Source organism: Aythya fuligula, chromosome 13 (assembly GCF_009819795.1).
Source record: "Aythya fuligula isolate bAytFul2 chromosome 13, bAytFul2.pri, whole genome shotgun sequence".
NCBI classification, from domain to species: Eukaryota; Metazoa; Chordata; class Aves; order Anseriformes; family Anatidae; genus Aythya; species Aythya fuligula.
The window spans coordinates 3,960,733-3,974,184 of NC_045571.1; the positions used below are offsets into that span (position 1 = coordinate 3,960,733).

Consider the following 13,452-nt stretch of genomic DNA (forward strand, 5'->3'; position numbering starts at 1 on the left):
GGCAATGTTTTGGTTTTTTGGCACTTTGTCACTTGCTAAGAGGCAGTAACTGCACTCAGAGGGGTTTCTGATGAAGGATTCAGCGCCTGGGATCACGCAGCCAACACAGAATTTCAACTTGAAAAGCAGTTTGACTTTAAACACGTACCAGCCTCCACACAACAACAAAAACCACGCACGTCCTCTGCGTCCATCTCCCCACAAAGGATCCCAAAATGCGGTGTCCATAAAAGAGCCTCGGTCCGGTCTCCCTACTTCAGAACATGCAAGCAGCGGGGTAATGGCAGCAAGCGGGGCACCAGCAGGCTGCAAACCTCTGCTTACGAGGGGCAGCGCTCTGCTTGCGAGATGGGGTAGGCAGCTCTCACCTCCCCCAGACCCACGCCACAACCAGGGCAAGTCCCTGGCCTAAACAAGGCCCCAGGTAACAAGCTGGTCCTTCAACAGGGGAGAACGTGTGTACAAACCTCGGTCCCCTGCCTCGCTCACAACTCACCGCCACATTGTCACACAACGTGCCTGAGCCCTCCCGCTGGGGCCACTGCTGCCCGTGCTGCAGGACGAGCACCGACAGGCGGCTTCGAGACAGAAGGGTGAACAAGAAGCAGTCACCAGCAGGCTGAGTACAGTACTATGGCCTAACCATGTAAATATTAAGCCCATTAAGTGGTACACGCTTGGTAAGGTTCAACATCCATTTCCGAAAGAATGAAAAGTGCCACAACTGGCCACACTTCAAATCCTCACACGGCGGGACCTGGCCCACTGACTTGAGTGCCTTTGGGCTCCTCGTGCGAGATGAGAGAATTTGATTCAGCCATCTACCCCTCAGCTGCTCTAAGGAAATGACTCCTTTCCAACACTCGCAGCTCTTCCCATTTAAAAGAAGGATCTGGAAAAGATTTCAGGAAGTCAAACTTCAGAAATCCCAAACGCAGTGTATATAAACATCTATTTTTTCCCCTGTAATTGATATTCATGCATTGGAACTATTCAGTGGAACAAATGTAGAAGCACATGTAAACAATTCATTAACATCCCATAACCTTACAGTTTGCAAATGTTAAAAAAAAAAAAAAAAAAAAAAGACGACAGAAGAAGTTAATGAAGCACATATTTCCTAGATGCTGTGGGGTGGAGTTGTAAGGGAAATATATAGCTACAGTGAATTAAAGAGTTAGAAAGCAAGCTTCAATCACACATCTCGTCTCCCTCCCACATGCTGTAAGAAAATAGAGTGGGGAGTAAAGAGAGAAGAAGGTAGAGTCATACGGAAAGTGAAAATATTGCTTCATTCAGACTCTGAAAAGCAGCTAGCCGTGCCCGAGGCACATTAACCTCAAGTCATCTGCCACTGTTTATTCTACAGAAGGCTAGCGCTGCTCGTGTATAACCCACACAATTGAGATAACAGCTTTATCGGAACTGGAAAAGAACAAAGATGCACGAAATCCAAATTCTCTCTCTTCAAATGCTCTCCCCCCTGCACCCAGCTCGCGCCCAGCCCAGCGCTCAGGAGCTGCAGCACACAAGGGCTGTCTGAACGGCTGCCAGGGGAGGAAGCGAGCAGTTTCCATACACACATCACGCCACAATGTGGGAATTCAGGAAACAACATAAGAAAGGGGTTCCTAATAACTGTTCCAGCATCCTCGGGCCAATTTATGCAATCATACAAAGGTCACAGGCGGTGTGTTAAAAAGTGCAAAAGATAAATGCCACAACGGCAACTATTTCAAAGGAGGAAAATAAATCCTGAGCTTACAAAGCATTCGAATGACCTGGAATTGCTCCACCTACAATTTTTTTTTTTTTTTTTTTAAGAGGTTGTCCTTGGCATTCTTTAAAATTCCTCCATCTTAAAGTTCCTCCCTCCAGGAATCGCTGCAGCTCTGCCGTCCTTTGTCCTCAGCAGCTGGAGCTCAGGAAGCTGCTGATATTATCCCTCATGTACGGGGAGGAATCGCCGCTCACTCCTGCGTTCATTCAGTGTGGCTGAGAGGGGGGGAAATTAATTTCGGTGCATCTCTGATCCCGCGCCAGTTTAACAGCGCTTTTCTTCTGGCAAGTAAAAAAAATAAACCCTTCACAGGGCTCAGAAGTGCCATTTAGCTCGTGGGGCCAGACAGGACTCCCCCCACACCCCTCCAGGCTGGGAATTCTTTGTCTAGTCTGTAAATACACTGCTAAGTGAAATAATGGCCTCACAGTAAACAAACAGCAATGCAAGCCACAGTAAAAAAGACTCAGAAGAGGAGATGAGGCTAAGTTTATTAGGTGAGCAGGAGCTATGAACGGGTAACTGTGACAAGGGAGATTTCTTTCTCTCCCCTGCCACGGAAGTCAAATAGTTTGGCAGATAAGGAAGAAGAAAAGCAGGTAAATGAACAAATATGAAAAAAAAAAAAGTGAACAAATATGCCAGGGCATACAGATTAAAGTAAGATCAGAAGACTCCAAAGCCACATAATCACAAGGAACATGTGGAGAAGGCACCAAGGAAGAGGAGGGTGAAGTGTTTGGGCTGGGCGTTCAGTTTAGATCTGGGGTTTTTGGAGGCCACTGGACCTGCACACGCAGTGACCTCGGACACACGGCTCTGCTGCAGTGTCGCAGCTTTTGCTGCCGTTTAGCCAGCACCAGGGCAGGCACAGCCAGCTTTAAGTCATGTTCAGAGGATCTGACATTGCTGCTGTCAGGCCTGAGCTGTAACTAACCCTGAAAAATTCCCTCAGGTCCTGCCACTGGGTGCAGCTGGAGACCAGCTACATCTTCTGAAGAGGAAGAAATACAGAAATCAATCTGGCAGAGATGAGACTGAGGCATGAATTATATGTAAAACCAGTTAACGTTCACCAACAGATGGCAATGACAAATATTCATATGCCAACACCACTAGAAATTACCACCATAAAACATTTGTAGAATTGCTAGGAAAAAAAAAACAGAAAAAATGCTAGAAAAATTCTCTTCAAAACACAAGAGCAGCAGGAATAGTGACTCACTACCTATTCTTCCGTCCTTCTCTAAGCACTTACTGTGTCCTTCTGTATAAGTTAATTATTCTACTGATTCTATATAATGAAACTGTAACGACCACATAACTCCTGGGAGGGAAGCAGCTGATACAGAGGCTTTTGCATGGACAACCTCACGTCTCTGCTGAGCTTTGCACCATCCCACAGCTCCTGCTCATCTAGGGCTGTGCGTGCTGCTGCGTGTGAAGATTTCTTAAACTATGTCAGTCCTGCCGGTACCTCTCATGGAGTGCAACTCAAGTTCGGCATGGTTCCTCGGGTGAAGAAAGGGCCTGCACAGGAAGGGGGAGAAAAGGGACGGCTCACTGCAGAGAGACGCAATGCAGAGGTCAGCAGAGACGTGTCAGCCATGAGTTGATTGATCAGGTACCACCTGTAAAGAGAATTATTCTAACCGGTGAACCTTGCCCCCCTTTTTATGGAGCATTTTGGAAGCAGGCGGTGTCGCTGGAAGAGTGGTAAACAACTGCCAACTTTGTAAAAAACAAATGAAACGTTTCAGCTTAGCTCTATGTGAATTCACAGCCCAGTCCTGTACTTAAATGCAGTTTTGGCAAAATAAGGCCAGCGGGGTCAGTTTGGACACAGAGATTTCCTTACAAGATGCTTGTTCTCCCTCAGAAGGGCTGTAAGCATTTAAATGATGCCTACTGTATAGTAAGGTCCTTAACGTGTGAAAGTTGACCATTTCCCTCGTCCCTCTGCACTCGTTGCTTCTCACACCTCTTTTTTTCCTAAGATCTCTCTTCAGATTTCGCTGAAATGAACTAGGAGATTCCCTAAGCTCCCAACAGGTCTGGATCAGAGTGAAGCACGGCACAGAGGCCCTACACTTCAACACAGCCTTTGTTTGCTCTCGATGACTAAAGAATGTATGAAATCACATGAGAGTGAGATTACAGCAGGTTCTGCAGCAAAAACAGATTTAATGACCCTGATCTGACCACAAATACTATGAGGGGAAAAACATGTCTGATTTAACACCAAAAAGCTTCACCACCGTCATGTCTCCAGGACTAGTAATGGTGCCAACACACTGACAAACACCATGGGGACAGGGCCAGTGCTCCTTTTTGATGTAAAGCTTCTGCAACTCTTTTTTGATCCTAATGTCAAAATCAGACTGAGATCTGGGAGAGGCCCAACCAAAAGCCATCTCCCACTGCCTCAGCAGGTCAAAAAAGGATCTTGGTGATAGAGCGAGCACCACACAGATGCTAGAGCTCTACAGATTGTAGGAGCACGGCCACCTTCTCCCACTAGAGAGGAGCTGTACTGAATAGTAAACAGATTACTTAATTTCATTAACATGAAATTAAAGAGGAGGAATGAAAGGAGAGATGTTATGCATAAAAAAGAGCAAATGCATTAGAACAAGATATATGAAATTCTGTTGTAATTGCTTGAAAAAGTGGCAATTAGGGATTTTCTGTGTACATAGTTGTTCTCCTAAAAGCTGTCTTTCTCCTGTAGCGAGCTGCAAAGATTGATAATTAGAGGCAGCAAGATAATCAAGTAACAGATAGCTGATTAACATTTTATTTAAAAAAAAAAAGAAAAACTAAAAATAGAATTACGGAACAAAGTCGGATTTGATTTTACAATCTACTTCAGAATCTGCTGCAGATTCTGGAAGAGCACCAGCACTCTCTGCTGGTGATCTTTGTTCAGGAGTTATCTAGAGGAAAAAAGAAAATGCATTATGTTTTTGAACGTGCAATGCCATTTTTGTTTTAAAAGGATGATTAATTAGAACCCTGTCAATTCAGCAAACAGCAACTAAGAGCTAGTTATGTTTTTGGAAACAATACAGTCATCACTAAGAAGTGTATTTACTACAGGCAATCATCATTCACTGGTGCAAATAAACATCTGATGTTTAATGCTTCGCTCTGCAGAAAGCACTTCTGCTGTGCTGCAGCACAAAGGCAAGCTGGTGTGAGAAGTTCCCGTGATGCCAAATCCCTTGGCTCCACTCTGACTTTCCATCAATTTTAGAGCTACGCCAAGAAAAACAGCTCTTCTTAAAAAAGTCTTAGTGCAGCACCAACATCTTCCCTGACGGCAGTCGTGGTGGAAACGCTGCGATGCTTTCATCCAAGCCAACCTGCCCCCAGCCCTCTCTGTTACACCCTTTCCCAGGAGGCTGCCAAAGCCTTGTCTCCTTCTGTCCAGCCTGTACCCGAGCCTTGTCCACACCCCTGTGGGTTATTTCACTGCATCCATGCCGCAGACGGAGCGGGGACAAACAGATCGGCAGCAAAATAAAATAAAATGAACCCAAAGCCAAGTACCTAAGTGACAGCTGTCCCAGTTTCCAAACTACACGCAGATCAGGCATTGGCAAGAAGGGTTAAAGACTGGCAAATTGAATCCATGTGCAGCTCATGAAAGTGTGGGAAACAAAAGAGACAATGTGAGTTAAGGACAGAGCATTCATTAGCAAAGGGCTCAAGTTTCTTGGCTTTTGCTGCTCTGCTTCCCAATGGCTATTTTTCAAGGTAGCTTTTTGTTCTTTCATTTTGAACATCGCTGTGGAAAGACATTCTGCTCTAGCTAACAAACTAAGGCTCCGTACATGTTGAACTGCTTAAAATAATTTGTATTTTTAAATCCCTGGGGGCACGAGGGGAGAGCAATGTGAGAGATGAGGTTTTCTGCTGGGCGACAGTGGGCTTTGGGTCAGAGCTTTGTGTGACATACCTGATCCAAAGACCTCAAGCACCGCCATAAATATTCATTTATGGTATTAAATACCCACATAAAGAAATCTCATGCACAAAAAAAAATACATGAGGATTTATAATGCAGTCCTGTCAGGGTAAAGCCAGTTTTGGAGAGTGGCTGCCAAGCTCCGAGCTGCCCTGCTCTGCAGGTCCCCCAGGGAGCTGCTCCATGTCCCAAAGGACATCAATACCACCTCACCTTGCAGTCTGCCTGATAAGGGCCCTATATAACACGAGAATTGAATATCGAGCCTGGAAATCTGTGCTCAGGCTCTCCCAGAAAGCTGAATTCAAGCGATCCTTATAGAGGAATTATTTGCAATTAAGAAAAAGCAGCAGTTAGGGTGGAGCTCTGGAAAAATCGGTTAAAACTGGGGGGTCAGAAATTGAACCCAAGGGCCTATCTCACTGTTTCAGTCGGGAGATAGTTGTATATTAAGTTTAGCCAGACGTGCCGCATTTTCCTTTAACTATTTTACTTTAGGCAGTAAAAAAAAAAAAAAAAAAAAAAACAGGAAGAAGAGCTCCTGAATTAGAGAAACAGCTGAGAGCCCTACAGAGAAAAAACACAGTGGTAAAAATAGGTAAGTTTTACCCTAGTCGTAAGTCAAAGTCAGAAATAAATGTTCTAATGCATTCTGTTCCTGACAAATCTCAACTTCAGAAGCGCTTCGCATCTGCTGGGAGCCCTAAGGAACTCGGTAAGCATCCAGGGATCACTGACACTTGGCAGAGTGGGACGGAGAGCGACAGCCAAGTGCCAAGCACAGGGCTCTAAAACACTGTGTGGGGAACAGAGATTCCTGCTAAGGGATCAGAGCAAGTTTCCCATCATAAGAAACGGCAAAAGGCTTCAAACCTTGAGTTTTCCACTGGTTAAGGAAGTTGGAATTTCGGACATGACAGGAGATCACTGATCCACATGAAACACGAAGATGCTGGAAGCCCTGAGAACTTGAGGAACTGTAGGAAATTAACACGCTGACTTCTTTTTTTGTAATATTATTATTAACTATACATGCCAGACTACTCTTAAACATTCTCTTCCCACATTCATGCCCACACCTTTACCTTCGTACCATTCGAATTCCATATTCAGCTCGGTCCCTTGATCATTAATGCAGACTCCTAAGCTTCAGACTTCAAAGAAACGCACGCGTAAGAGTCACAGGCACAGGACTGGAACAGCGTCAAAGCCTCCCTGCGCAGGAACCTCGATCTTCTGTTTGACTTCACTGTACAAATATCTCGTCCTATCACGACGAGGAAATTCAGTGATTTATGTAGGGCTTCCCACAGATTAAGTTAATAAGGGAGCCCAACAGTGCCTGATCTCCTTCCGCCTTCCAAACACCGGTAAATGAAAGGAAATGGGAATGTCTCCTGGGGTAAGGGAAAGACGTGAGCTCTCTACAAATGTGCAAGGGAAGAAACCAAAGGCTTCTTTGTGTGTGCGCACTTTTCCAGGAATCCTCTTCCCTCCTCCCTCCCAGAAGCGGCACCACATTTCCCTGAGACCATTACAATAAGCAGCTGCAAAGCCTCGTCCACACCACACCAGTGAACACCGGTGGTTTCCTTCTGTCCCCGTGTCCTTCCAGGCCTGCTCTTCCATGTTTCTCCGTGTGCCATCTGCCCCACACGCTATTTTTTCTTTTCTATTTAAGTTCTTTGGCCCTTTCTCCCATTCTCACCCTCTTTCTGCAGCTCAAGGTGTCTGCACTCCCTGCCGCCTCACTTCCACGGGTTCCCCGCTCACTCACAGCACATTTCCAGTACCACCAGCACTTCTTGGCACCCAAGTCATGCCTTGCTATTCAGATACCCCAGCACACCAGCCAATTACAGTTTAACACAATACATTTGAGTTTCACAAATGAAGAAATTACAGCACAGATGGATCAAAATCAGGCCTCTGCCAGACCCCATGGGTCTCAGGGACTCGTTTTAACATGACATGCAGTCAGCATCCCTTCAAGTTACCTCTGAAAACTACGCTGACATCCCCATGGCCAAGACTAAGCCTCTTCACGAGAGGGTCAGAAAGGCAGGCTGGCCTTTCCCAGCTTTGTTCACAGCTCTTTTCGCATATTGCCAACTTTGAAGGAAATTTCCCAAGGCCACACTAACACAGGTGGTTTCCTCAGTGGTAAGAAAGCTGCTGAAGCTCATCAGATCCAGACATTTCTACCTACAAGATGGTCCACGCTTGCTGTTACATGTTACACGTTACAATGGCAGTGTGAGATGCTGTTAGAGGCACACATTTCAGCCTTGTGATCCCCCACAAAACATGGGGCTGAAGTGGCAGCACTGATGTAGACGTATTCTAGAGCACTGGCTGCCTTAGCGAGGCGAACCATAAAGCCAAACTCCAATTTCTCTGCCTAACGAGAATGTTGCAATTAGGTCATCACCGAACGCTGCGTAACCGCAAATCAGAGCACAAACATTCCCACAGAGTAACTAATGTGTGACAGCAGGTATTTGGAATGAGAGCAAGGATTTCACCCATGCAGCCCTGCTGGCGAATTCTGTAGATAAACAGCAGTCCTGAGACAGTCAGCTTCCAGCGGGGACACCCGGGTGTAACAATACAGAGACCCACTGCAGTAGGAGCAGTTTAGAGCCCGAGCTCCCAGCCAGGACAGTTCGCACTGACTTTGAGGAAGTTGGCGTGCGGGGAGTTTTGTGGGTCAGAACACTATTTAGGTCGCATAGGAGCTTGACCCAGGACACAACCTTCTTTGTATCTTCTGGAATCCAGTTTGAGCAACATTTCTAGTTTGCAGTAACTAGTTCTCTTCCGCTAAAAAAATGAACTAGTTCCATGCCTACCTTCGCTCAGTTCCGACTGTAGGTTTTGATAGCCCTCCGAACACCAGACCTTTATTCAAACGACCAGATAAGGGGATCCTGTAGGAGGAGGCTCTCAAGAATGCCTTCTGTCACAACCCTCTCCCTCTGTGGGGTCCTGCACAGGCACCTGGATGTACCTGCTGCGGGGGCAGCGAGGTCAGGAGAGTGAGGAGTCGCAGATTAATGAGCTGCTGTTCTGATCAGGGAGATTAGGTTACAAGGCCATGCCTTTGAAGGCTGGCTACTTCAGTGCAGCCCTCTGGTTTACGACTGGGGATTTCTTTTAATTAGATTGTACTCTTAATTATTTATGGCCTATATTATCTGTGGAAGCTGCTGAAAAGTTAAGAATATCGGCCTTAATGAGGATAATTGGAATAATTATATTCTTACTTCTTTTGTAAAGCACCTTGAGCCTTCCTGATTAGAAGTGCTAGGACAGGATTAGCGGCTTAATGAAAAATTATTATTAAAAAGTGGAATAAAGATGAGGAGAGAATTAAAATGGAACTTGTTATTTTCTATCGCATTAGGGCTGAACTGAGGATCATTTATTAGAGGTGACACGCAGAAACTTTTAACCTGAATATCGAATGAGGATCTGTATGCTTTGCACAGGGGAGGATCCCAGGCAAGGAACCTGTGCCCAAGCGTTGTGGAAAGTGAGAGCAGCCCCCCAGGAGCCTGTGCTATGGAGATGCTGGAGCGTCCTACCATATGCTGGTGATTCAATTATTTCGGGCTATTTACAGCACCAAGCAAAAGCAGCAGACGTTTAAGGTCACACACCAAGTTCTTGTTTGACTAAAGATTCAGCCTTCCGGCCCTTACCTTTATCAAAAAGATATCCTGGGAGAGAGACAGATGGAACCGTGGTTCTGCCTCAACCATATGGCAAGTCCGATGGCGAACATTTATTTACAGGCCTACCTGAATCGGTCTGCCAACAAAAGGCACAGTCTTTGCACCTGAGGGCAGACCGCCAAGCAGCAGCAGGGACAGCTAACCCCAGCCCTGAGGGGGCTGGTGGGACCCCATTCCGTACAGGGCAAGGCCCCAAAAGCAGAGCTGTTCAGCACTGTGGGCTTATCACCCACACGCTGAGGCTTTCCCCTCGCAGAGCTGGAGGACTTGGAGTCACCTCCGCTCCATCTGGGGACGGGGCTGCTGCGGGTGCTGGGGGCCAGCAGGGTCGGGAGGCACCGGGCAGGGCAGGGACCTGTCCTGCAGGGCTGCGGGCAGCACAAACACCCCCGGGCTGGGAAACGGAGCCGGGGAGGGTCGGGACAGCTCCGCTCCCTCCTCTGAGGGTTTGCGGATACCCACAGCAAACCCTCGCAGCCCTCTCCCCTCCCACGAAGGGACTTTTCCCTCTCTGGGGGGGCAGCGGGGAGCCGGGGGTTGTGTCCGAGGCCGGCTTTTCCCTCAGGCTGGGCGAGCGGCCGGGGGGCTCCGAGGGGAGGGCCGGGGCCGCGTCCCCCCGCTCCCCGCCGCACCTGCCTCCGAGCCCGGCGGGCAGGGCCCTACCCGGGGCACCACGAAGCCGCCTTCCCCTCCCGGAGCCGGCCTCAGAGCGGCGGCCAGAGCCTCCCCTTCTCCTCCCCTCCCGCTTCTTACCCGGCGGGCGCCTGCCCCGGCGGCCGCCCGTTCATCCATCGTGCCGCTGCCCCCGCCGAGGCGACAAAGCCGGCATGGCAACGAGAGGCGCCGCGGAGCTCGGGGAGGCGCCTTCGGTTATTAACTTTCACCAGGCGGCCCCGACTACGGCACCCGGCATCCCTCGTTGGGCCGGGCGCTGTGGAGACTGCCGGGAGGCGTAGTCCGCCCTCCTCTTCCTCCTCCTCCTCCTCCTCCTCCTCACGGCCGGCTCCGCCTCGCCCGGCTGAGGGGAGGCGGCCATGGGCGGGACGGAGCTGCCCCGTCAGGCTCTGCTGGGTCCCCCCGCAGCTCCTCGGCAGCAGGCAACTGAGGGGCTAAAAGCGTTCAAGTCCTTTTCAGAAACACCCTCCAGGCTGTGAGGTGCGCAGCAGAGCCCGGTGTCCAAAAATAAAATCAAAAGACGGAGGTGGTTTTACCGCCGGGGGAGCGGGATGCGCCCCACGGGGTGGCTTGCCTCACAAAATGGCTGCTGCCCACCCGAGGGCCCCTCTGTGGAAAGGCAGCGCTGGAGCGCGCAGTTTTGCTGTTTCCGATGTGCAAAGGTACATTTGCACTGCAGTTGGCCTCCTGGCTGGCCAAATCTGCAATTATTAAAGATATTTTGCCCTGCCTCTGGCACACCAGGGCTGATGGCTCTGCCTGTGGCCCTGAGTCACCAGTGCTACCTGTGACTGCAATTTTCAGTACTGAGTAACTTGAAAAACTGCCATCAATTACGCTTTTTACTATGCGGAAACACTTTCTCTACCTCCTGCCGTTTACAGTAGACTGTAATTTATACAGGGAGACACCCCTAAGAAAGCCCATGTATTTTCTGCCTAAGAGAAGCTTATTTTACTTTCCTGACTGCAAACTTACTCTTTCACATCAATATTTTATGATCTCAGCTATGAGGACCTAAGTTCTTCACAATTTATTTATTTATTTTTTTATCTCACTTGGTTATCAGCCCATTGAAAAGCTAAATCTGCACCTGGCAAGCTTTTTGCAACTGCTTCATCTTTTAACCTCTCTTCCACGTTTCTAACTAGCATCATTGCCCCCAAACCACTCACAACAAAAGGCACCCAAAGGCAGAACTGTCAAGGATGTGTGTCTAGAATTATCTCCAAACATACACAAAAATAATCCAGAAAGAACAGTGTGACTCCAACAGATGTAAAATGTAACAATGGAAGCACCTCTAGATGCCTCAAAATATTTTATAATTTCAGTAGTGGTTACTAAAACAAAAACTTAATAGGTAAAGCTTACATAATGAAGTTGTCTTTAATCAACTGCTGGTCATCAAGTGTACAGCTCCCGCAGTCTAGGCTTCATCCCCTTCACTTTAAAACCCTTAAAACCAAGCGTCTGTCAGGGTGAGCACACAGACCTGAAAGTTGTAATAGTTAAAATAAACACATGAAAACAAACACCACCACCACCACCATTTTAAACATGAAAAAGCAAGCATCCAAAGTCACGTGAAAAGATGCTTTTAAGCGCAGATGTCTGTGTTTGTGGAGCCTTGTGACTCCTTGCTATATTCGACTACAGACAGCTTTGTTTTGTTGCTTGTGATGAAGGAGGGGAGGGGGAAAAAAGTGAGGTAGTGGCCACACACCGACCTTCACTGTAAACACCAAGAAAGGAACTATGGAGGGAAAGTCTTGTTTTTGCTCCATGGGAATCCAGCAACACGGGTATAAGAGTGACACTAAAATGGGCTGTGCTGTCATGAGGCCTTGTTTGCCAGAGCCAGACAAGAATGGTCTGTTATAAAACATGGTGGAATGTTTGTTTTTGTAGTATTGGATTTCCAAAATCCATAGTCTTTTTGTGGCTGACAAGCTCACTCTTTTCTTTGCCTCGTTACCGCAGCTGTCGGAGGTCTGCACCCCTGCCTGGAAAACATGAGTAACAGCTAGAAAGCAATCCTAGCAAAAATCTGCATCATTCATGCGTAATCAGACAATGCTTGGGAGAGTTACAAAGGAAGGGAGGAGGAGAAAACCACAGCGCTGCAGACATTTGCATGCTTTCTAGTTTCTTTGCAAGAGTTACTTTTAGGTATAAAATGCATGAAGTTTCATATGCAACTTTATATATGCCTTAACTTTCTTGGGCTTTGATTCACATCCCACTGAGACCTAGCAAAATTTGGCAGATTGGCCGTGTCTGTTTCCAGCACATACCTCCATTTTGTCTTGGCAATACTGTGCATGTATACACCAATTAAGAGAAAAGCATGCTCTGTTGTGGCTTGCTGCTTACCTCAAAGACTCTCTCCGTGGTTCATCCCAGCTGCTTTGTTCAACTCAGACCACACAGAACACCCCAGATGGCACCTGACAGAGCAGGCAGTGCTGCTTTACAGCAGTTTCTGTTGTGATCCAGCTAGAAGATGCACAGGCAGTTCAGCTGGACCACTGAGTTCTCTTGCAGTTCCTGTGAGCAGAGCTATGGCTCAATCCAAACCACACTTTGGGCTGACTTCAAACCAATCTAAAGTTCAGCACAGCCCTGGGTTTGGTTTAGAGCCACCCTGTGCTTGCATTTGGGTCCTGGAGCAAGGATAGGAGCCAACCCCTGACAGCCAAAATGGGAATTCCACCTGCATCCATTTGCACCGTGCTGGTGCTCCTCCACTAACAGTCCTTGTGGGTCTGCGGTGTGCTTAGTCCCCAAACACAAGCCCGCTTGTCCAAAGCAGGTGCCTTGCTTTGCTAGTTCTAGTGCTTTTTTGGGTCACATACTCAAGCAAAGGAGTGCTGCAGTTCTCTTTGCATATAAAGGAGAGGTAAGAACCTTCTTTTTTACCCGTGTCTTCAGAGGTTCCAGTTCTCAGATTACATACATTAGATGCCTACTACATAGCAAGTTCTCTGGAGAGAACCACACTTTAAAAAATGTGCAAATTTAACCATTATTGCACATTCAAAAATTCATCTTCCTTACTTGATGGTACGGAAGTTTTGACATAACAGTGTATCTGCAACAACTTCCTTACCAACAAAGTTCACTTTGATGACTGGATGCTTACAAATCCATGGATAAAAACAAAAGGATATTTACAAATACTGCAATTAGCACAAAAAGAAAAAAGATCTGACTCCTGACGCTTAGGACAAAGGTATTGTAACATAACCTGTTCCAAAAAATGTGAAAGAAGAACCACATACAAGTTG

General features: G+C 47.3%; 1 protein-coding gene across 2 annotated transcripts in view; it reads right to left on the bottom strand.

Moving 5' to 3' along the window:
• Positions 1 to 10,425, bottom strand: part of AMOT (angiomotin) — a 60,857-nt gene extending 50,432 nt beyond the window's left edge. The window contains exon 1 of one of the 2 annotated variants that reach the window (XM_032196284.1): positions 10,241 to 10,425. The gene's annotated coding sequence lies outside the window, so the exon portion shown is untranslated. Of the gene's footprint in view, positions 1 to 6,843; positions 6,873 to 10,240 lie in introns of those variants that run through there. The other variant, XM_032196286.1, reaches the window with a different exon arrangement.
• Positions 10,426 to 13,452: the final 3,027 nt, after the last annotated feature.